The sequence below is a fragment of the Gobio gobio genome, assembly GCF_949357685.1.
Source record: "Gobio gobio genome assembly, chromosome: 3".
NCBI classification, from domain to species: Eukaryota; Metazoa; Chordata; class Actinopteri; order Cypriniformes; family Gobionidae; genus Gobio; species Gobio gobio.
Window position 1 is genome coordinate 36154716 of NC_137099.1, and position 26789 is coordinate 36181504.

The window sequence follows — 26789 nt, forward strand, 5'->3', positions numbered from 1 at the left end:
TTCTGAGATTTTAACAGAACAGAGTGTGTTGAACATCATGGAAGACAATGTTACCATCTGTTAGTTTTGAATGTGGGAGAAAACTAGTTAATTTTAAACCTTAAACCTGGTTTAAATTCGTCTTCATTTCAACGTCATAGGTTGTGACGTTTTCTCATACTATAGTACGGTGATGACTCACCTGTATCTCATAATTATTCATGAGACTGCATGTCTTTATCCTATGAGAAGACGCGTTGCTTAATTCATGACAGAACGAGCTTAATTATTCATGACAGCACGCGTTGATAGGCATTTTTCTCTGACTGGCGCTTCAAACAGTGAGATCGTATACAGTGCATTAATGGATCAAAAACTAGTGTTCCCTTTCAGTCGGTCACGTTCGACATACGTCGGTTGTACCGACGAATTGGGATCACTTCAGAGAGCCCCTATCAGCTTCGCGATATAGAGAACGGGCCAATGGGCCATTGGCGTGGGAGATTTGCATCTCGCGCTCCGCCCCACGCCGCGGGTATAAACAGGAAGCGAGAGCAACGCACTGACGTCATTCACTTCGGAGCCGAACGGCGTTGATGAAGAACAGACTGCCTGCTTTCAGCAACTCATTCGAGAGAAAAGACCGGAGAACGAGAGGGACGCTGTGCTGGTGTGACAGCTTAATCCAGCGCGACCGAGAGACTCTGCTGCATTTGAAACAACTGCTGTTCTCACAGCAAACCTTCCCGGAGGTAGGCGAGTCTCAACCTAAGCGCAGAGATAGTCATGTTCCCGCAGTGAACATTGGTTCGGTGGGTGTTTCCTATTGAGTGCAAACACAGGCTGCACTATTTCCTGTGTGTTGCCGCGGTCTTCCCTGGGTGCTTCAGATCTTCTGAAAAGAGCGTTTCCTCACAAAAAGTGGAATGAGCGTTTCCACAGGTTGAGACTGGCCTACCTCCGGGAAGGTGGAGTCCCCCTCCCCATACCTCGATCTAGAGCTATCTCCTAAGATAGACCTACTTCGACGGATGGCCGGGGTGACCTGAGGATCACGTTCAGGCAAACCCACCGAGCGCACCTCCGCGGGCCCCTGATCCCTCACAAGCGCTGCAGCCGGTGGTGCTTCCGGAGAAAACCGCTGGCCCCTCCCATGGGCGGCCAGCGGTGACCTTCGGGGCACCCGCGGACGAACAGATGCCGATCGCTGCATCGGAGGGGGAGTTCGAGTCCTCAGAGGATGAAGATTCGGCTGTACTGCCTCCCTCTGGGAGAGTGGCAACGGTCGAGTTGGACCCTGAGTTGACGGCTATGCTTTCCCGGGCCGCCGAAAAGGTCGGGCTTGTGTGGAACTCTCCACCACGTCCCGAACCTTCTAGGTTGGATGATTGGTTTCTGGGGGGGGGGGGGGGGTCGCGCTGGAGTAAGGGACCTGCAGGCATTTTCGGTCGACGAATCATGCTTAGAATTCGGTCCAGGCAACTCTCAGGTAACCCTGAGACCCCGGCCCGGATATGTGCCCAAGGTTCCCACTGCTCCCTTTCCGGGACCAAGTGGTGAGCCTGCAAGAGCTGCCCTCGGAGGAGGCAGACCCAGCCCTGGATTTCTCTGTCCAGTTTGCGCCCAAGCGCATCCATGTAGACAGAATGCAAAGCTTTAGGACCTCAGAGCAGCTCTTCGTCTGTTAAGGAGGCCAGCAGAAGGGAAAGGCTGTCTCCAAGCAGAGGATGGCCCACTGGATTGTGGATGCCATCGTCTTGGTGTATGAATCCCAAGACGTGCCCTGCCCACTCGGAGTTAGAGCCCACTCCACCAGGGGTGTAGCTTCTTCCTGGGCGCTGGCTCGTGGTGCCTCGCTGACAGACATTTGTAGAGCTGCGGGCTGGGCGACACCTAACACGTTCGCTAGATTTTATAGCCTCCGTGTGGAACCGGTTGCTTCTTGTGTGCAAGCTTCTCATAGTCAGCAACACTGAAGTGCCCGTTCTAAGTATCGGCTTGCTGCGCCATTCCCTTCCCCATGGAACGGATACGTGCGTTTATATACTCCAGTTGAGTTCCCAGAAAACGGTGAACCCTGTTGAGTCCTCCACGACCCGCGGCAGTCGGATGTGGCGGAGTGTCCGACGCCAGGTCTGGCACTTGTATGCATTGGTGTAACTTGTGTCAGGCTGGGTTGCATATGTTGCGACCCCTACAGCGGTCCCATATAAGTATTCTCCACGGTACCGCTCCCTTCGGTGAGCTTGTGTCTTTCCCTCGGCAGAGCTCCCTCTGCTGTCTCATTACGGTGTTGTCACCGCTGGGACTTCCGTATGTTGCACTGCCCAAGGCCAGTCCATACGTGTATTCTCCACATGGTAACTCCCTCCGGGCATGATGTGGCTTCCGCAGCGTCCCTCCAGGGCACGCTTTCCCAGCATTATCCAATAGTCTGCTGAGTGGGTCTTGCGGAACAGCAGTGTGACTCTCCCTGCGTGAATTTCCCGGCCCGGTTCAGACGGGGTCTGAGGGGCTCTCACTGGGCGCTGGAAGTGGTAGTAACTGTGGCGTTTTCCAAAGGGATCCCAATTCGTCGGTACAACCGACGTACGTCGAACGTGACCAACTGAAAGGGAACATCTTGGTTATGTATGGTAACCCTCGTTCCCTGAAGGAGGGAACGGAGACGTACGTCCCGTCGCCACAGCTCCTTACCATCACTGCATGGCCGAGTCACTAGTTTGGCTCCTCAGTGAAAAACGTCAGTGCGTTGCTCACGCTTCCTGTTTATACCCCCAGTGTGGGGCGGAGCGCGAGATGCAAATCTCGCACGCCAATGGCCCATTGGCCCGTTCTCTATATATCTCGAAGCTGATAGGGGCTCTCTGAAGTGATCCCAATTTGTCGGTACAACTGACGTACGCCTCCGTTCCCTCCTTCAGGGAACAAGGGTTACCATATGTAACCGAGACGTTTTTTCAGCTTTGTATGAGTTTCTGCATTGCCTACGTTCTCTTCAATAGATCCTGAGTCTTCACACAAACTGTGAGTGTAACCGCTCTTCACGGCCATTTAACCGACCAAACGGCTTATAAAAACTCCACAAAATAAGCCTCAAAAGTTATCAAAGGTATGCAACAGCGTGTTCATATATATTTTCAATGCAGAGAACAAATTGTGAATGGCTGTGCATTTAATTGTCCATTGAATTATAGGTGTCACAGGATATATGTATTTGTGTAACGGTGAGCTTACAAATCCATGTGTATATTGTGTTGAGTGTAACTTAATGGTAATTTGCAGCATGCATTTGTGGGAAGCTTTGATGCTTTTAATGAGAGCGAAATAAAATAGTCTGAATCAAAAGCCATTGATGTGCTGTCAGTCTCCCCACGTCCCCCTCCACTCTGCCACTAAACCACGCCCACTTTTATAGCATTTTTCAAAACTGTGGTGAGAACTGACTGCTGCTGAAACAGGGTTTCATGACCCTTTAACTATTTCCCCGGGTTATATGCTAGGGAGTGCTTAATACGCATCTTCTGAATGAGTACAGAATCTCCTGATCAAAACACAGGCGAAGAAGATGCAAAAGTGATCGTATGTAAGCAGATGCATACGTAAAATAACATGATCATCAATATTAAACATCATATAAATCAAAACTGCCTAATGTTAATGAATGAAATGTCAACCCAGAACGAGCTATAAGACTGTTGATGGACTTGATCTATTCCATCTGTGTTTGATCTGAATCTGATCTGGATGTAGCCTTTGACCAAAATGTGATTTTCTCAGCTTTTTGTTCAACAATTTTTTTATGAAACTTACCCATATTTAAGTAATAAGAATAAGTTGAATTGTAGTTGCCAAGTTACTTATAGTCAGTAGAATGTCTGTTGGGGGACCAACAAAATAAAGTTTTAGTAAATATTAATCAGACAGTCTACGAATACTCTAATGACAGTTAGTTGACAAAGTTACTTATAAAGTTACTTATAGTTAGTAGAATGTCTAAAGTGGACTATCAAAATAAAGTGTTACCAAATATTTTTGTTTAATAAAAGCAGAGGGTCTGCTATTTCTTTTGATAAATTGCATGCTCATATATTCATACAACAAAATATTCAATGGGCCATTACATTTTTGTGAAAAGTATCAAAAACCCTGGTGGTGGCTGGCAACTTCTTTTTTAAAAATGCTGACGGGGAAAGAGTTAATGAATGAGAGGGTCAGCCGTCACACTTCCGCTCCGATGTGAGCTCTCTCATTCATTGATATGGGCAGCGGCAAAACACATGTTGCTTGTGATGTGAAACCAAAGACAAAGGGACTTTGGTTAACCTTTGAAAGTACAATCATCACACTGCAACATTCGAATCTGCATTTGCGATGCTGCTGATCAGGCGGAGAGAGCAGCTGCCATGTAAATGTACATTATGAAGCAGCTTCACAGTCTTTTCAACCACACATTATTGTTACTTGTTACAAACATTTAAATAACAGCGAATACAAGTCTACTGGGATAAAAGTTTATAAGTTGGGTATAAACACTAATAGTGATCAAAATAAAGATTTTAAGAAGAGTAAATCTTGGAAAGTACTTTGAAAGTGTAAAGTCCATCCGTTAGCCCAAAAACAGAATCTAACGGCTTGGTTGAAGGACTTCTGCGTGTAAGCCTTTTCAGCATTTCTGTTAAATTCACTTAATTTATTGATATCTAATTTAAAATCTGACTCCATGAATAATTTGATCTGACTCCAATTTTATGTGATTTCATTAAACTTGTTACATTGATCATTTAACAGCTGATCAAAGGATTAGTTGTGGTTTAATTTATATTGTTGATTTTTTAGTATCTCTTATTTTCAAATATTAATTGCACCATGGGACCTGGAGTCGCAAAGAGACTAAGCGTCGCGATTCGCGGACACAAATTAGCCAGTTCTGATATTACAGAGGATTGCAGAGTGAACTATTTTACCTTTAAGTGAGTCACATGTTTACTCATAACAAAAAGCTGCAACCTGCTAATAACAGTGACAGTCAGAAATCGGATTTTCCCTATGCTGTGCCCATGCTCAAGTCATAGAGTCCTCGGTATAAATCTGCCCTGACAGAAATATTTGCGGTAACTCCTACTTACTCCGCATGCGACACTACTAAAATAATGATTTCAGAATAATACAAGATAAATCAAGATTAATGTTTATTTTGGCCAGACAGAATTTCAAAGAGTCATCATGTTTGACACAGTACACACGGTGTGTGTGAGTGTCTCAAATACACTGACACAGACTGCATGGGGATTCTGGCTACAGAATTTTTCCCAAATGGCAGTTCTGCTATCCTTCCTTAAATACCCAGACCAGAACAAAAGGGTTGTAAATATTTGCAGCACAAACACCTGGTTTCAGGGGAGAGGATCAGATATCTTTGAAGAGACCACTCAAAAAGAAGAACAGAATTCTCGTTAGTTTTCAATCTTTCTAATACTACCAGTGACTGCAGTGAAACTGAGACCATTTTACCAATCACACTGAGACATTTAAAAAGATACCAAGCATGAAAGGGATAAAACAATAGATTCACAAGATACATCCTCTTTGGTATATATGCATTCTGTGACTTAAAACAGGGCAAAGGGAGGGGGAAATGGAGAGGGGGAGAAGGTTTGGCCAGGGTGATGTCCCACAGTCTTTCTGTGAGATCTTCTCTCCAGATTAGTGAGTTTTATTGTTCTATTGCCGTGGGTTGGATCTCAGCTTAGCAGCTTTTGTCTTAGCAGCAAAACCGATCCTTACAAAAGTATTGTAGGCTATTGCTTATCATTACGCCAGGATGTGGCGACAAGTGAGTGCTTGTCATTGAATCATTCATTTTAAAGATGTAGGGTATTCACAAGAATCGTGCAGCTCTAGTGTGAGCGCATGCACAGATTCCAGAATATCAGATGCAAGAGCAGCAGGAGAAAGGAGGAGTGAGTGGGCCTGAATATTCTTGACTCAACTGTAAGTTAATTAAGCCAGCTCCAGTATTCCATCACTCTCCCTGCCCCCTGTCTGTCATTCATGCGTGGGCCCTTCTAAGCAGTCATTACTGTGGCATATCGATCCAAGCTGTGACAAGCTAGCCATTCAAATAGGAGTATGGAAGGGAAGAAGCCTGGGGTATGGTAAGGGAATGTAAGAGTGGTCAAGGGTATCCGTAGATCATATGTATGCAAACAGATGAACAAAGAAAGTTACCATTTACTAAGAGTTTTGAGGTTCTTTTTTCTTTTCTAATTCTACACACTTATTCTTTCTCACTCCAAAAAACTCACTCTTTCCCCATTATTCCCTCTATCTTCTGCACTTATCCTTCTCTAAACACAAATTAAGATTCAGGTAAATACCTCTGCATCGAATTCAGCTGATTGCCTTTGCTCCCTCAGTGGCAAGACCTTAATAGATGAATATGAAATCTTGTGAGCCAATATATATGCTGAACAGTTAAGTGGAGAGGAACACTCATCTGTGCCGCCCTGCCTGGGTAATGAATAAAGCACGGAGAAACTTTCCCTCTGTTTTCCTTTCCCTGTTTTCCCTCCTATCAATACCTCATCATCAACTTTTTTCGTAGTTGAAAAAAATTTTTTTTTTGTTCTTACTGGTGCTCAGTCTCTTTACATAAATGGATGACTAATTCCTCCAGTGTAGCGTGAGAAAATACAATGAACAATGTGACAGTTTGTCTTCTGAGCAAGGCAGTCTTCTTCTTAATAGACAAGGGCCATAACACAACGCTGATCATTAGTGAACTTGAGTGTGCTAGAAAAAAAAAGCCTGCATCATTCATCTGAGGAGAGTGAAAAGGAGGCAGGAAACTGAAATGCAGGCATCAGTAGAACGACAGTAAAATGCTTAGCTGAGGCTTGAATAAGGCCTCTCGTGTTGCTGGCTTCTTAGGATGAATCTCTGGTTTTATTCTTCATTTGTAAGTCACTTTAAATAAAAATTTTAACTCTAATTTAAAATGAAAACTCTGCCATCTTTTACTGATTACTTCAGATTATTTTCTGTTTTCCCAACTGCAGACCAAAACTCATGGACTAAATTTTAAGTCTCACAAAGTAATACAATAGTTTTGTGGGAGGAATATACAGGTTTTCAAGTCCGTAATCACATCCTCTGGCATAACGCTCATTTTAACATGATGCTTCCACAAGATACATTACATATAAAAGCCAATTTCCATTCTGGCAAATCATAATTATGACATTAAAAATCTACTGCAATACTAAGTCATAATTAGGGGATATAAACTCATAACTGTGACATAAAAACTCAAATTATGATATAAAAGTCAGGCAATTACAGGATAAAAGGTCATTATCTCATAAATAATGACAAAAATTGTATATCATAATTTTTGACTTTTTATCTCATAATTTTGACTTGTGTGTGTCCACCAAAGCGTTTTTTTCACGTGGCTGGCTGGCGTATCCAATTGTTTTCAACGCAGAGTTTTTAGAACGCCATGAGCATAACGAGGTGCTGATTTCCTTGCTCAAGCACTGCGTTTTTTAGCTATGTGTAAGATTTTTTGTCATGAGTATGATTTACCAAAGCAGGATTTATGCTACTTTAGGTTTGACATCAGTGATGTCAAATGGCATTGGTTCTCGCTCAAAAATATCTGTGTAATTGAACTCCACTATATCTTTTAAATATAATAAAACATTTCAGTTAAATGTCTGTGTTTTGTATCATGCAAACATGATAATATCTGAAGGATTGGATGGAATCCTCCAAACTGAGATGAAAATGTCACAAAGGCAATGGTGAAGGATAAAAGAGTGATATTTCCCTCATGAGACTGTCCTGGATTTAGATATTTTTCTTTTATGTTTATTTCACATAAAATTCACCGCAGACAGATAACATTTGAAGAAAACACAGTTTTGGGGAAACTTGTTTTGAGGTTGACATAATGTGAGACAGATGGAGTACATTAGGTCTAGTGCTATTAATACACATATATGACCCTGGAACACAAAACCTGTCATAAGTCGCACTGGTATTTTTGTGGCAATAGCCAACAATACTTTGCTGTATTCCATTTCGATCCATTTTTCTTTTATGCCAAAAATCATTAGGATATTAAGTAAAGATCATGTTCCATGAAGATATTTTGTAAATTCCCTACCGTAAATATATCAAACAATTATTATTAGTAGTAAAATGCCTTGCTAAGGACTTTGGACATTTGGACAACTGTAAAGGCGATTTTGTCAATATTTAGATTTTTTTGCACCCTCAGATTCCAGATGCCACATATTTTCCTATTCTAACAAACTAGGGATGAAACGATTACCGGTTTCACGATAAACCACGATTAAATTTAGTGGCGGTTAGTAATATCGTTGAAAATGTAATTATCATTAAAACCGCGTGTGATTATCACGATGTTGAAAACTCGCGGTAAATCTTGTCCAGTCAGCGTCAGTCTGGTGTAGGCGCAGCGCGCAAAGCTGTTTTTGAATGAAATGGAAGGCAGTGACAGCACTCGGGGGATTGTTCAGCCTTCTAAAAGGACCAAATCTGAGGTGTGGTCATATTTTGGCTTTTACAAAAGTCCTGAGGGAAACTTAATCGAAGATGGTCACCCTGTCTGCAGAACATGCCAGAAGAAAGTCGCTGTAATAGGGGGAACACTTCAAAACTACGAACACAAGGCAAGTGGACTTTGACCTCAATACCAAAACTACGTCTGGGAAATAATAAGGTGAAGCGAACGAACAAATTCAGTCAAGACTAAGGTGACATTTAAGGGATAATAATCAGGACTTAACATCAACAACCGCCATTTGCGGGTGTAACGTTATTTCGGCTGCACACTAGCCACTTTGGTGGTTGAACTTATTATAGTCTTCTCAAAAGCCATCTGTTATAATCGCATTGCGCATTATAACCACTCACACGTTTTTCTATTGAGTTTATGAATGCTATGTATCATAATCAGAGGCGTTCAGATTAGCCATAGTTTCGTTCAGAGCTCGCGCCGCGCTCTATCGCTGAAATCTACACTCAAAGCAGAGATAAATGTGCAATGTATGCAGGAGATTCATTCATCATACAGGTATTGACTGTTTTTGTTCTATTTCAGCAGCGAAAATAGTTTCAAACAAACACAGCAGAACCACAGCGCATCTGATATGACTGGAGTAAAGTTGGAGTGGACCGTCTCTAAAGTTACATACAACATTGGTAACGTTATAGCCTACACTTTTCAAATTTCAACAGCATTTGAAGGGAATGACAGTCATCAAACTGACTGTAAAGTGTTCATCTAGGTGTCAGGAATGACGCACACATTTTGATATTTAATCAAATAAACTGTCAAATCATATGGAAATCTGGATGCATTATTTCACTAGGATACTGTTTGGGCTCTTACACAAAATATGCTGATTTAAATGTGTCATAGCTGAACACTGATGAGAATATTGCTTGAGAATATATTTACAGAAATAATATTAGAGATTATATTTACACCAAATTATTATTATTTATGCGTTGCTATTGACGACGGCCATTATAAGGAAGGAAATCCCACAGAATAGAATCTAGCTTAAAAAAGCGCATAGAGCTGCTTGATTTGTTGTTTATTGATTTTCAAATATAAAACTTGTTGAAATTTTTTAAGTGTGTGCATCTGTTCTTTTTGAACACTTTCATCTCATTTTAAGAAAACCGTGATAATATTGATAACCGTGATAATTGGGGTCACTATAATCGTGATGTGAAATTTCCATACCGTTTCATCCCTATAACAAACCATACATCAATTGAAAACTTATTTATTCAGCTTTCATATGATATATATAAAAAAATTGTGTTTATGTAAAACTTATTAATAATTTGTAATTCAGCTGTAGATTTGTAATTATATAATGGCATCCGTCAATGACCAATAATAATTTCATTTAATAATTTATTTAATTTTGTTGCCATGTTGACCACTGTTGCCTTTTTGTTATATGGAGAATGGAGATGATACATGTTTCAATCTGTGGTTCTTATGGCTTCATCATTTTCCTTCTCTGTTTTGTTTTTCTTTCACTCTGTCTTTATCTCATACAAACAGACATACACTCGCATACACAGCATCCCAAAACAAGAGGCTCCCAATTACAAGTTAATAACATACTTCATTATTTCTGAGCTGCTTGGTAAAATGTCCAATTGGCAACAGCTTTCAGGGGCCTTCTGGTGAAAAATCTCCACATCAGCTGTAAGATTTCACTGGCTTGTTTAGAACTGGATAATTAGTTTAGTGATTAAAGGATAAAGGATTGCTGCCTTTTTTAAAGATTTTTTGTATGCAACTGTATTCAACCAGCATAAAATATTACCCCCCATAGTGTATTTTGCAATCAATGTTTAAGTCTCAGTGTATATGCATAAGTAATTTGTAACTTAAATTTAAGTATTATAGTTCCACCTCCCAATAATCAGGTTTATTAACTGTAGGAGTTCATGTTTAATAGGCAGACACTTTATTTCTCAGCTGAATAACTAAACGAGAAAGTAACTTCAGCATAAGATGGATCCTGTCATGATTCTTGAAATCTTATCAAGACAAGCTGTCAGGGAAAAATGGAAAATAATTCACACTGAAGAGTTTGACTATTGAAATACCCCCCACCCTCCTTCTCTTTTTCTCTCTCTACGAACGGTATGAAGTCAGGCTCTGTGTCCCCTTGGAAAGGCATTTCCATGGTTACTGATGTAATATGCAATCTGCCGCTAGCTAAGTGGACAGAGAGGAGGCAGTGTGATGAATGATGAGGTCTAAACGTTGACATGTAAAAGCGGAAGCTTATCACACTCTCAAAAACTCCACAACATAACCAGCATGAATAAGTGAATGAGTCTAGCACTACACCACATATTTTACAACTTCTAAACTGATAACTCAAGCATTCCATTACATTTAAGGAATTCAATAACTGAGTATAAATCTACAGAAATCTATAAATATCTAAAGACTGTCATAATTTATAGACCCTCAAACCGAGGCTGTCTTTCTGCCATTAAAGAATGTACTGATTAATGTACTAGTCTTCCTTTCCCTTCCTTCCCTAGTCGCAAAGGCAGCCATTGTTCCCATAGTGTTTGCTTTCTCAACTACAACCCCAAATCAGAAAAAGTTGGGACAGTATGGAAAACGCAAATAAAAAAAAAAAGAAGTGATTTCTAAATTTACTTTGACTTGTATTTCATTGCAGACAATATGAACACAAAATATTTCATGTTTTGTCTGGTCAACTTCATGTCATTTGTAAATATGCATCCTTTCCTGTCATTCAGACCTGCAACACATTTAAAAAAACATTTGGGACAGTAAAGCATTTACCACTTTGTAATGTTGCTATTCCTTTTCACAACACTTAAAAGACGTTTAGGGACTGAAGACACCAAGTGATGAAGTGTTTCAGGTGTAATTTTGTCCCATTCTTCCTGCAAACAAGTCTTAAGGTGGGCAACAGTACGGGGTCTTCGTTGTCAAGAATACCTCAAATACTGATTCATCTGACCACAGTACACGTTTCGACTGTGTGATGGTCCATCCAAGATGCCTCCGAGCCCAGAGAAGTCGACGGTGCTTCTGGACACTGTTAACATAGGGCTTCCTTTTGGCACAGTACAGTTTGAACTGGCATTTGTGGATGTAACTACGTATTGTGGTACTTGACAAAGGTTTGCCAAAGTAGTCCTGAGCCCATGTGGTGATATCGCTTATAGATGAATGACGATTCTTGATGCAGTGCCGCCTGAGGGATCGGAGATCACAGTTGTTCAGCTTAGGCTTGCGCCCTGGTCCTTTACGCACTGAAATTCCTCCAGATTCCTTGAATCTTTTAATTATGTTATGCACTGTTGAATGTGAAATATCCAAATCTCTTTCTATCTTTCTTTGAGGAACATTGTTTTTAAACATTTCAATAATTTTCTCACGTATTTGTTGGCAAACTGGCGATCCTCTGCCCATCTTTGCTCCTAAAGGATTAGACCTTTCTTGGATGCTGCTTTTTGTACCAAATCATAATTACAATCACCTGTTGACATCACCTGTTTCAAATCACATCATTATTTAACCATTTTGCCTCATTACTGGCCCTAAATTGCTCCTGTCCCAACTTTTTTTGAAATGTGTTGCAGGTCTGAATGACAGGAAAGGATGCATATTTACAAATGACATGAAGTTGACCAGACAAAACATGAAATATTTTGTGTTCATATTGTCTGCAATGAAATACAAGTCAAAGTAAATTTAGAAATCACTTATTTTATTTTTTTTGCGTTTTCCATACTGTCCCAACTTTTTCTGATTTGGGGTTGTATCTCGAGAGAGCAGTTGAAATTACACCTGAAACACTTCATCACTTGGTGTCTTCAGTCCCTAAACGTATTTTAAGTGTTGTGAAAAGGAATAGCAACATTACAAAGTGGTAAATGCTTTACTGTCCCAAATGTTTTTTTAAATGTGTTGCAGGTCTGAATGACAGGAAAGGATGCATATTTACAAATGACATGAAGTTGACCAGACAAAACATGAAATATTTTGTGTTCATATTGTCTGCAATGAAATACAAGTCAAAGTAAATTTAGAAATCACTTATTTAATTTTTTTTGCGTTTTCCATACTGTCCCAACTTTTTCTGATTTGGGGTTGTATCTCGAGAGAGCAGTTGTACGAACACAGGGACATGGTGCTCAGTCCCCTCAGCTAGTTGGGTCTTCGGGTCAACTGGTACAAGAGCAAACTCTCCCCTATGCAGAGGATCTCTTATCACAGTATGGAGTTGGACTCGGTCAACCGGACAGCGCGCCTCGCGGAGGAGTGTTGAACTGCCTGAGTACGCTCAGCAGCAGGAAGTTATTTCAGAGGCTCCTGGGGCATATGGTATCCGAAGCTGCAGTAACGCTGCTCGGATTTCTTCATATGAGGCTGCTTCAGCACTGGCTTCACGGCCAGGTCCTGAGATGAGCGTGGCAATGTAGCATGTTCTGTGTGGCTGTCACACCGAGCTGCCGTCGTACCCTCACTCAGTGGTCGGACCCTTCGTTCCTGAGGGCGGGTGTTCCCTTGGAACAAGTGTCCAGGCATGCTGTAGTCTCCACGGATGCCTCCACCACCGCTCTTCCACTCCAGATACGGGTTATACTATATATAATGTTTTTTTTTGTTTTGTTTTTTTCACCTACGAATATTTTAATTTAATTTCTGTGTTAAACTATATATTTTTTATTTTATTTTATTCACCTACGAATATTTTAATTTAATTTCTGTAAAGCACTTTGAATTGCCACTGTGTATGAAGTGTGCTATACAAATAAACTTGCCTTGCCTTGCCTCTTTGTCTGTTACGGAGGCCAGCAGAAGGGAAAGGCTGTCTCCAAGCAGAGGATGACCCATGAGGCCCATGAGGTGTGCCTTGTCCGCTCGGGTTGACAGCTCACACCACGAGAGGAGTAGCTTCTTCCTGGGTGCTGGCAAATGGCGCCTTGCTGATGGATATATGTAGAGCTGCGAGCTGGGCGACACCGAACACGTTCACTAGATTTTATAGCCTCTGTGTAGAAACGGTTGCTTCCCGCGTGCTCGCCCCCAGTGACCAGTAACGCCTGGAGCCCTGTTTCTTGTGTCGGCTTGCCTTGCCATTCCCCTCCTCGGAGTGGATAAGTGCACTATTTGCTTCAGCTCCACTGGTGAACCCTGTTAAGCTCCTCCGCCACCCCTTGCGGCTTCAGACATTGCGGAGTGTCTGTCGCTAGGCCAGCACTGAATACTGCTGTGTTGGCTAGGTTCCATATGTTGCGGCCCCTACGGCAGCCCCATATGTGTATTCTTCCATGGTAAGGCTCCCTTCGGTGAGCCTGTGTCTTTCCCTGGACAGAGTCCACTCTGTCATCCCTGCCAGATGTTGTCTTCCTCCTATGGCCGGAGCCATCCCAGGGACATTCCATATGTTACTCTACCCCCTGGCCAGGCCATATGTGTTCTGCCACATGTTACATCCTTACCGGAAGGATGTGATCTTCGCAGCGTTCCCCTTGGCATGCTTTCCCAGTGTTATCCAAGTCTGACTGTTTTGGGTCATGCGGGACAGGAGTAGACTCTCCTAGCCAGGCACTGGAAGGGTGAGAAACTGTGGCATTTTATAGATCCCAATTCGTCAGTTCACATCCTGACATTCTGACTGATGTCGGATGCCTGGGTGTATACAGTTTACCTGAGTTTGTAACATATAATTTTGTTTTGGCATCAAGTCATTAAGCCCAGGGACAGATGGAATTCATTGAGTACAAAGTTGGTAAGCATCTGGTCCAAGTGATTTTATTCCGACAGCTGTCTCCTCGCACGTGCTCCAAAGAAAGTACAAAATAAACAAAAATAAATCAACTAAAATACTCAAATTAAACAATACAATACAGAAATAAACATGCTGAGAGCAGCAAGCAAGGCATTAGACCTTGCCTCTGACCAAGGTTATAATAGTTTTACATTTTTAAATTAGTTTTTATTTTAATATCGTTTTCAATTTTGCTATAAATTTCAGCTTGGTTTTATTTAGTTTCATAAATTGTTTTGCTAGTTTTAGTTTAGTTTTTATTTTGTGATCAAATTTATATTTAGTTTTTATATATTTAGTTTCAGTTTTAGTTTTAGTAATTATAGAGAGTTACCAGAACAAAGACCAAAGCAAGACTTTTAATTTCAGCAAAGTTTAATGTTTGGACAGATAACTCTTGTGCCGACATCTTAATAAGTAAAAATTATGAAAATTCCAGACAAATTCATTCATATTAAAGATGAAATCTTGTTAAAAATGCTTATTTTAATTTTTTTTTTTTCAGCAGTACAATATAGGCTAGCAGTGTGAGCACTGTAGAAAATACAGCTAAAGTCATCTGACTCCAGCCAACACAACCTGCTGTGAAACCAGTGTGATTAAATAATGAAGTGTATATGCAGTGTGTGCGTGCGTGCGTGCGTGCGTGTATGTGTGTGTCCTGTGTTACGACCCCTGGCTCAAGGGAAGCAACAAAAACAAGGGACACACGCAAACCAAATATTAGGCTCAAAAGTAAAGTTTATTTACTACGAAATGAAGGTAAGATTAAATGATAAAATGAAAACAATTAAAGGAAATAACAGTGTTCCTGTGTCCATCAGTGTGTAAGGCAAAGTGCATGGTGGAAAGTGTAATACAATGTTGAAGCATAAATATAGAAAGCAAACAAAACATAAGCAAAGTCCGAAACCAAGCAAAGTCCAAAACCAAAGTCCCAAAATCCCCAAAGTTCCTCCTTGGCTCAGTTGGAGATCTCTTTTTAAAGGAGCGCCTGAAGCACTTGTCACAGGTGTATCCGATTGACTGCTAATTTGTGGAAACAGGTACCAAGCAGCAATACCCAAGACCAACAGCAGAGGTCGTCACACCTGGTATTCTCTACGTTGTTGGGGAATGTCTCTACATGGATAATAATATTATTAGTAGTAAATTATTTGTAAAAATGAATGATAATAACACCTTTCAGCCTGTCAATATTATGCAAACATGAAATCTCTAACATACAGCTACTTGCTACTAGTAGTTGCTATTGCACCCGCATCTCTCGTCGCGCATGAAATGTCATTCTAAAAGCAGTGCACTCAAGTTAAAAGTGGTTCAACTTGCATCTCATTACCTTGTGTCATTTTCCATTTCATTGCCACAAGCGCGTTCTTTATGAACAGCCGCTTAGGACTAGCGATGTGTTCTACGTTTCGGTCCTTCTCTGAGCACGTCACAGGACAGTGGTTAATCGCCTCAGCTAACTTCACGCACGTTTTCTTAAACAGCCACTGGTCAAATTGTCCGCCACAGTAAAGAGCTTATTAATTATGAAAACAATTATTTATTTTTGCTAATTATTATTTATTTCAGTTTGTTTTTTAGTAACTGTTATTAGTTTAATTTAGTTTAGTTTTTCATTTATTATGATTTGAATTTTACTTCAGTTTACGACAATATTTTTGACCAATAGTTTTAGTCTTAGTTTCAGTTTTCATTTACAAAAATAACCTTGTTTCTGACAATGAAGCCTCACATGTTACAGCCCTTGGCTGTCCCTGGCCCAACTAGCCTCCCACACTCCAACACTCTGGGTTGTATATGCAAGTTTCCCGCCAAACACTCGCGGATCATACCAACTATGGGTGTCAACTAACAACCATGATACAAGAATGCACATTTAGTTTGGTACTAGTGCTATCACATAAACAAATAATTCAAATCATGAATATCATTGATCAAAATGTAAACTATGCAAAATAAAGGAAATATGAAATCGAAGTCAAAGTCTCTGCTCAATTATTGCACTGAGCTACACGTTTGAACACTAGACATTGTATCCATACAAATTTCACATCATAATCATGAAAAACGATAAATCAAAACACTCAAATAATAAGGTGAACTGATGTTCCCGTGATGATGATTTGCTTGTTCATCATCATAGGAGCTGTCAAGGTTATCAGTGAATAACGACTTAAATTTAATTTGGCTCCTTATACAATGCTATAGTTTCTCCTCAGAAGACTAAAAAAATAGAACCCCCATATACAGTAGAGCACTTCTAAGATGTTTTTTTTTTTTTTTTTTGTAATTCCGTAACTTGACAGCCCCACTCACTCACTTTATTTCATTTAAGAGTGGAATTTCTTCCAAAATTGTAGGACAGAGAGTTCCACGGAAGAAAGAACATCATATAGGTTTGGAACAACATCAGGGTGAGTAAATGATGACAGTTATTACATTTTAGGATGAATTATTATGTAATGCTTATATCTATTATGTAATACCTAATAGTATTTTAATTTTATTTTGCACTGATTACTCATTAATTGTGAAAAATAACAAGATTTTAATATAATGTTTAATATTCAAACCTAGCCTGACCCTGTGAAATACTTTCTGTAAAATAAATCATTTCAGTTAGAATTCCTTAAAGGGAAATTTCAATTCACTTTTTCCCTTTCAGTGCCGCTGGGACACTTGATGGCTCCTCTCAGCGATTTGTCAAATTCAAAACATTAGCCCTCATTCACAGCCAGAGCTAAGCTGAAATCTAATTCCTCTTAATGGCTGGCTGTGCATGCACTACACTGTTAGCAGGGAAGAGGAGCAACAAAACAGAGTAAATGTGCTCATCGCTCTTCCTGACTGTGTTGATTAGATTAAAAGCTGTAAGGCTCCCCTATTTCCCCTGATCCAGGACCAGCATTCACATCTGAAGTACTAACCTTGCTTCTTATGAGGCGGACTGCAAAACCAATCTGAGATCAGTGTGAAAGTGCAAGTTAATTCCAGGTTAAGTGTTGTCTCTGCTGGCATTAGTGGTGAAAATGACCTAGTTGGACACAGAGAGAATGGTGATACGCAGTGATACGGAGTTCACTCTCAGCAGCTGGGCAGCCAGCTGTGATTCTTTAATATGCTCATTTTTCTAAATGGTTTGCTTCCCATCACCAGCTCATTTGACTAATGTAAGTCAATTACATGGACACGAACAGCCAGTGCCATCAAAGATACAGCAAATGACAGATTTGTTTTTTGTTTTTTGTTTTTTTGGTTGGTGGGTGGGGGTTTTGGGCAGAAAGGAGAAATGTAATAATATAATTTCAAGTTGCCCGAATTTGTAACAGATGTAGCACCATCTTGCTTCCTAAGCCATATTTGCCATGGAGCGCTTCCAGCTTGTTTAGCTGGCTGATGGCGGACATGTGTGCAGCGCTTAAGCACTATTAGATGATTGTTATTGGATGTTATTGGATAGAGTATCTATAGGAAAATTACAATAGTCTGTATAGCTGAGCAGCCATACAGTAAGAGCATTTTTGTGACATCACCTACAGTATCATGTAATAACTACAGACATGGCCATTTACTTTGTAGCACCTATCTTTATCTCAATTAGGAAACTTCGCATAAAATAGAGGGATAGTGTTAAATCATTAACCTGAGTCTTTAATAGACATTGTAATTAGTTGGACTGATGCAGCAAGAAAGCTGAAGACAGTTGACAGTTCTTGCCATGTAGGACAAAAGGCTGGAGAGAGATTATTATTTTTTTGCCCTATCAGAGAGATTATTTTTGCCCCTTTCACCAAGGGGATGAAAAGACAGCAATGATTTATAGGGAATCTGAGGGATGACACATGCCGAGCAAGGCAACTTTTTTAGTGGCCCAGAAGATGCAACTGAAATTGGGTTACTCACAAAATGCAAAGGGCTTCATTTCAGCCTTACAAACTCAATCAGTCATCCTATCCCTGGAGGTCATTTTAATAACGCCTCATGACAGGGATCTCTTGCCAAACAAAATGCAATCTCTATGCCTACTCTTTCGGGAATTTTTCGAAAAACAGCATCCTTCGAATAGTTGGACTGTAATCTCTGGCAAGATACAGAGTGGAAAAAAGAGATTAGATTTAAAATGGCAGGCCATCTGTGTAATGTTTTATTACAGGATATCAGTGATTGGACAGATGACATGGTTACTGTTATGGTCCAGCGACCTGTAGTGGACCTCTGGAATTAGGAATCAGTTTTGTTTTTTTGTTTTTTTTATAAAAGCAATATCAGCAAGTGTTTTGCAATACAAAATGAACACAATAAGTACATTGTACCTAACATTGTAGTTAAAGACACCTATATAGTGTGTGAGCAGTTTTTGTTTTAAAAATGTCTTGACTATTTCAAAACAGTTCAACCCGAAAGAAAAACATTTGAATAAGATTTATTTACAGTTAGTTTACAATGAGTATCAGATAGATGAAATGATAAAGTTCTTTGGCGTAGGACCCGTCCATAGTCCGAATCCGGAGGGTAGCGGATGCTTGCAGTTCCTGCCTGAAGATAAAGGCAGGAGCAGAGCCTACCCCCGGTGTATGGACAGGGACCGACCTGGTGGGGGTGGGGAGGATGGGAGTGAACGCCAGCGTCAGTATCTGCGAACATAGTAATGGGTGAGAACAGAACTTATATACTACAGAAGACGAATAATGATTGGATAGCTAGATAATTAGTGAATGACGTCACATTGGAGTATCCCAGGTAGAGCTATGCTAGAGCTCCCATTTCTGTGGTGTTTTCATCTGTATTTTGTCATTTTTGTTATTAGCTCTCAAATTAACAGCATGTTTTTGAATCTCCATTTAATCCTACTGAGCAGGGAAGAAACAATGCCTCCATCTGAAACTTCCTTTGTTGATGTTGCAGTACTACTTTAGAAAAATTAATAGGTTACACACTATTTGATCGCAAATTTTAGTTTTTTGTACTGTTTTCTCCATTCAAATGTATTAGCAGGCCCTGCCACTGTAGAATCTTAACCAGTTTGCTACAGGTCAAGCCCATAGCCATGATTGATAGTATCATTTAAAAAAATGGCAAAAGTGTATTTCTTGGAAAATATTGAAAAGTGGTCACTTCTATTTTATCCACATATAGGCCTACGTATATGGCTGTCCAAACTTTATAACATCTCTGCAGTATCATATATCTAAACAAAATGGGAAAACTTTGTACTTGTGTGAGACCGAATTCTTGTTCGCAAAGCAGTACTTTTAAGAGAATAAATTGCAGAAACTCTGCAGCATTTTAATTATTTATGAGCATGGATAGACCTATTCTTAAACATCTAAATCAGAAATCTAAAATCACAGTGATTTTTCTCATGTTGCAGGATAACATATCATTAACCTGTTTCTCTTTCCTCACAGGCACTTGTTGGTTATTCCTCAGCCTGTTCTTTACTTTGCATGGGCAGGAACAGTACCTTCCTGTTTGTATATAGACACGGCCATTAGCTTATCGCTATTCAAGAATTCCAAAGCAAAAGGTTGAGACAGAGAATAAGCAAGATGTGGAAGATGTGAGATGTTAGCTGCAGTGCAAGTACTCTACAATGCACACAATGCAAAATCCCATGTAAGAAAGCAAACTCATATTGACAAGAGGTAGGATGCTGAACAAGGTGTTTAGACTGCTGTCGATATTTCAATGGAAATGTCAGAGGTAAAGCAGACGATGTGAGGTTCACAACTCCAGTGAAAAACTAAACTACATCAGGCACACTATTCTCATTTTCATATAGCACTTGCTTGTGTTTTAACTTTTCACGCTCAGCAAACATATGCTCACACCATAGTATAAAACTAACAAGATCTGATTGAACATCATTAATATTTATATTTCCCTTGTATTTGAAGAGCCATGAATTATTGACCTTAATCCCTGTTAGGAATGCTGTTAGATGGTGAATAGGTCATAAATAATACTCGGTCAGGATGCCTTTGATCTCAGTTCTGTAGAAAATATGGTTGTTAGTGTAAATAAATTTATTAATTTGTTATGTGATTAGTGCCATAGGTGTCTCAAGTCTCATGACAGGCTTTTGTAAAAATTTTGCAACCTGTACTACTATTCAAAAGTTTGGGGTCAGAAAGATTTTTTTTTTTTAATTGAAAGAAATTAATACTTTTATTCAGCAAGGATGCATTAAATTGATAAAAAGTTAAACTAAAGACTTTTAAATTGTTACACAATATTTATATTTCAAATAAATGATGTTCTTTTGAAAAAAAAAAAGTTTAATTGTTTCCACAAATAAAATAAATAAACAGCACAACTGTTACCGTTCAATATTATGTCTATACTGATGTATTAGGGTCTCACTTGAGAGCCCAATCACCTTTGGGTGGTAAGAAAATGGGCCAATGAATATTGAGATTTACATGGCATGCCACTCCCCCGGACCTAAAGGTATGTAAGCATGCTTTTTTTGTATGCTTTCTTCATCTCAGCCAGGTGGACATTGTCTGGCCGAGGGCCCGTGCTATGACTTACATCACCCTAAGGGCGAGGTCAGTCACCATCCGCAGATCCTGCATCCACCGTGGCTTAGAACTGCACGTGAGTAGTTCAATAAAAGAGCAGTTTCATCAGTCTCTGTGTCATATGAGGCATGGTTTGACAGTGGACAACGCTATGCTTCTTCTCTCTCAACCCCCTCTTTTCTTCAACAGTGCAGGAGTATGTGGTTTGAGGACACAATGACTCCTCACGCATCTCCAGCCAAACCTTCAACGCTTCTGGGGAGCCAGGTAAGAGTCACGCCATACTCATTGCCTCTACTCCAAGATTAGACTCGAGATTACAATAATATTAACGTTTCGGGTGCGGTGTGTGTCGGACGTGCGGTAGGCACGGATGGGTTGCGGGTCCAATAGCCAAGATTATTTTGACTCAATCCGGTACACAGTGATAGGCAGCTGCTTCCAAACGGTGCCGTGATTGTGTTCACACTCTGTCTGCAGACCGTTAAAGGCTTCTGCTCGACTTGCCCCTTCAAGCCTTATTTATACTTTCGCCTGGCTCCGCAGCGCGAGCCTCCAATGACTGAGCGTGCTCCTCCCCAAACGGACGAAGCATTTATACTTGACACGAGATGAAATGACAGAGATTGACTCGGAGTAATTGTTATATAAACCATCAGGAAACGGCGGTGAGAAGAAGTAGAAGAATGTACACAGGTGACAATATTTATTTTGGTACACTTCACCAAAAAACACACTACAAAAGAATCGTGTAAAACTCAGTAAACCTTGATATTATTAGTTCTGACATGAGAACAAAATGTATGTACACATTAGGGGGTTGCACCGACTAGTCGACTAATCGACTAGTCGACTTTAATGCTCTGCCATGACGCTTTAAGCTTGACGTCGACTGGTTGCTGGCCTATAGAGGGCGCGACAGGATAAGCCATTTCCTGACATGCAGGCTGCCAGGCTCTGTTTCCAACACTTAAAAATGACAAATAAATACATACTCAGAGAGCTCTCCACAAGACATGTTTGATTAAACCATATGGAAGCTCAAAATTGATCGGGAGAATGCACGCTTATTGTACAGGTCAGTTCATCACCGTTCTAAATGCGTGCTGCATTGTAACACACACACACATAGCTCGCATATCACGCGGAGATCACAGAGATCATGCCTTACACAAAACCATTCTGTAGCGAAGAAATGTATCAACACTGTTCTGTGATGTATCACTAAAATAGCTTCGAAGCTGAAAAGTTATAACATATATTTCTTAGTAACTAAAACTCACAGCTTATTAGTAGAGAGACGCTGGCAAGTAGAATTAATTCACACGCAATCGCTCTCTCCACTAATGCATTCATATAGCCTACATAATCTTTATTGTGCTACTTTATCTGTATCTGATTAAGAACGAGCAGAAGTCTGTGAGAAATATAATGACCCAAAGACAAAAGAACTGATACAAAAGCTGTTGTAGTAGGAGCAATAACCTTATGGGCAGCGCTGTGTCATATGCCATAGCTGTCCTGTGCACAAGAAAACTTGTGTTCGCGTCTCAGCTCAAGGTTCAGGGTTATTTGTTTATTAATGACGTCATCAGCGACTAGTCGACGTCGACTCGACTTTCATCACATAAATGTCAACTTGAAAAAATTGGAAGTCGTTCAACCCCTAGTACACATGTACACAACTAAATTAACGATCTCTTAAATATTTCCTTATTTCACTAAACATTTTAATTTAGTTTCATGTTTTTTTTTTTATTAAACATGGATCTTTATTTTCAATAAAAGGGCTTATTTATGCTGTTGTAGGCTCATTTTGTAAATATAAGCAACTAGTACATGCAAATGGGTGCCGGTGTGATGAGACGTCATGCTCGGCTAGATTCGCCTAAAACTAGTGCATCTTCGGATACGGAGCCGCACGAAAAGTTACAAAAAATGCACTGCACACCGCCACGCGAAATGGGGTCTCGCGCACTCAACGCGCACTACCACAGAGATCTTCAATTTTAGACCCACAGCAGTGTGTGAATTCTAGGTGTAGAAACACACTCTAAAAGGCCTGTTCACACCGGGACGATTTTCGCACGCGTTTATCGCCGACGTTTAACGCCTCGTGACTAAACAATGGGCACCAATTTGAGTGTGCACACCGACGCGTAAAACGTCAGGCGTAAAAGCGTCATTTTTTAAAAAAACGCCTCGGGTTCGTTTTTTTATTTTGATGCGGCGCGTTAAAAACTGGCCGACCAATGAGATCAGCGCCTTTGTTCACGTGCCTCGAGCTGCTGAAGTGACAGTAAAACACGACTTGGTGGCGCTGAAGCACAAAATCGGTCTTGCTGAGCACACATTGATACGACGAAGAAGTAGTAAGTAGACAAAGAAGAAGATGGGCTGCTAATGCTGCTTGCCAGTTAGCAAAAAGTGTGTGAATGGTTTTGCCATAGACATAATATATCTGTGGTTTTCGCAAGCACGTAAATACTGTCTCTCCTCTTCTTCTGTGTGACAAGCGAGTGTCAGAAGCGTAAAGTGTCGCAGCACCGCCTTGTGTACCGGGAGCGCATCTACTGAATGTGCACGTTCACTCGGCGCATCGCCAGTGAAAATCGTTTGGGTTTGAACACTCAAGACGCGCCGAAAAACGCCACGAAAAACGCTGGCGATAAGCGCGTGCGATATTCGTCCCGGTGTGTACAGGCCTTAAGTGTGGGTTTTCTGGCTACAGAACTCCCCATGACTCTTCTGCCAGTTTCCCTTAAATACCCAGAGCAGAACAAAATAGTTGTAAATATGTATTACACCAATAATTTTGGATTTGTTGAACCTACTCTTGTGCCCCAAATGGTCACAGCTGGTTTTAGGGGAGAGAAGCAATGATCACCAGATAACTTAGAGACCAAAAAGGAGAACATAATTCTCCTAAGTTTTCGATCTTTACAAGTGACTGCAGTGAAATTGAGACTATTTCACCAATTGACAATTAAAATGATACCAAACATGAAAGGGAAATCTAAATAGATTCAAAAGATACCTCATATTTCTTATATTGACATGCTTAGTGAACTTTCAGTGACTTAAGTCAGGGGGGGAAAGAAGAGGGAGTAGGTAGTGTTAGTTACTTATGAGTTCGATTGCTCCTGTCTGCCTCCTGTCTGCCTTGCTTGCTGTGGCTTGCAGTGTTTGTAGCTCGATACAGCTTTGCGTTTGAATCTCTATTTGATATATTTTCTTTGCTGTTTATACTGCTAAATATAACATATATTGTTTAATATTGCCTATCATGTTAAATTTGACATAGCTAACTTATAATCTAAATAACTATCACAACGCGTTAGCATTTCACTAGCCTGTTAGCCTGCCATCCGTGCATCCGGGTCTCCTGTTTTGTCTCTCGTGCCTTTTACTAGTCCATCAAACAACTGTGGTGAGTTGGATTAGTCAACAGAGTCAATCAAACAACTGTGATAAGTTCGATTAATCAACAAACATGGTAGGGGAGAGCAGGGACGAAAGTACCATTTTTCAGAAAAACGTCATTTTAAAAGTATTTTATATAATATTTTATACTGAGATATATTTTTGCTGTGGTCAATAACTCACAAGTGTGGTCTATCAATAGCAGGTGGTATTGTGTACAAATGTAGAATGACTACAGTATCATTTCACTTTGAACATAAGCTGCACATTGTTACTTTTGACCCCATCAGGTGGGACGAAAGTAACACACAGGTGGGTCAAAAGTAACACAACAATACAAGCAAGATTTTTTTGTGTTACTCATGTTTTTATTAAACATACCTAAATATGACCTTGTTAATATGTAACTGCAAACATATTTTGTCCTTTATCTTTGCAAAAAAAAAAAAATTATTACATTTTCATTTTAAATGTTAAAGTTCATCAAATGTAACCTGACATTACAAATTTTTATTTGCAATGTAAATCTATTTGATAAGATTTTTCTTCAACAGTATAAACAATATGAAAATTAAATTAAATTAGCATAATATGCATTATATATATATATATATATATATATATATATATATATATATATATATATATATATATATATATATATATATATATATATATATATATATATAATAGCGGGACAAAAGTAACAAGTGTTACTTTCGTCCCGACAGGAAGTCCTGACATTTAAACACGATTTACTTTTATACTGAAAAACTCTGAAAAGACAAACCTTCAGGGTGTGTAACAGCACTAAATAACCCATAGATTGATCATTACTGTGACACATGAAACAAGAAACACAACTTGTAATTAAAAAAAAAGTACTACTTCAGTAATTTACTTGCCGTACTTGAAAACTGTATTTCGGACCTAACCGCGGAAAACGATGACGGAATCGCATGATGCAGATCCGTCAAGGGTTGTGTGCTGAACGTGCTGTCATAACTTGGAATGCAAATGTAGTCAAGGGCTCTGAGAAAATTGCTTTGTTACTTTCGTCCCGTGTTACTTTCGCCCCGGTTCTCCCCTAAGCCATCATCTTCTCATGTCATTGTCACCACTGCATGTTACATGTTTAGTATATCCTTCTCTATCAGTGAACAGGGCTTCACATGTGATAAATGTAAGGACATAGTCAGGCTGATGGAGAAGATTTCAGAATCTTTACTCATCCAGACTTTATCTGAGAGTAGTGAGAATGTAACAGCTTTAGACACTGATTTGGATGCAGATAGCTTAGTGAACATTGTACATTGTTCGGTTCTGGCTGCAGGGCCCACGCAGCAGGGCAACTGGGTGACTGTGAGACAGCATAGTCGTGGATCAAAAAAACGCTCTTCCGTTCCGATTAGAACATCAAATAGGTTCTCCCCTCTCAGTAACGCACCCACTGAGTATCCTGTTGAAAGTTCCCTAGTTATTGGTGATTCTATTACAAGGAACGTGAAAATAGAGACACCAGCCACCATAGTCACATGTTTACCGGGAGCCAGAGCACCTGAAATCAAAGCAAATTTAAAAGTGCTGGCTAAAGCTAATCATAAATTCTCTAAGAATATTATTCACGTCGGCACTACCCTTACGAAACAAAAATATATTGCAAGGTACTAGAATTTATATTGCATGAATACATCATCTCATCTTCTCTGTGTGTGTGGTTGTGTCGGAGGTGTGGTTTCTGTTTGCTGAACACTTTGATCACTTCCACCTGCTGCACTCATCACCTGGGCTATTTATACCTGTGTCTCACTCAGCCTTGTTGTCAGATTGTTGCAGTTTGTCTGGAGGTTCCTGTCTGTTTTGTGTGTTCCTGGTCGTGGCGCTTCTTTCTGCCTGCTTCAGTCCTGCTTCGTTCGTCTGTGCTTTGTCCAGCAATCTGTCCTAACTCTACTGTGAACCTGAGTATAATAAATACCTGTTGTTGAACTCGCTATTGGATCTTCTGCCTTTTTCCTGTCACCAGACGTAACATTCAGCTGCTGCTTTTGAAATAAACCTAATTCAATTACTGTGAACTATATTGATGTCTTATTCAATCTATTATATTTTAAAATATATGACAGACATTGTACATTAGATCATTTCATATTTACCATGTATACAATATATAATATGATAATTATATATATAACATATTATGTAATATAAATCAATATATTTAAGACATATGTTCCCATATAAATCTGATTATATTATCTTGTACATTGAGGTATATTATCACATATATATTTACATATATATACACACACAATGGCTCTTCCAATATATAATTTCATATAATGAGGGATATATTTCAATATACATTACAATATATTAAATAGGATAATATGTATTTATTCAATATATGAAAACGGCAATAATTGCAGTATTTTCCCATATATTGCAATATATAACTTACATATATAAT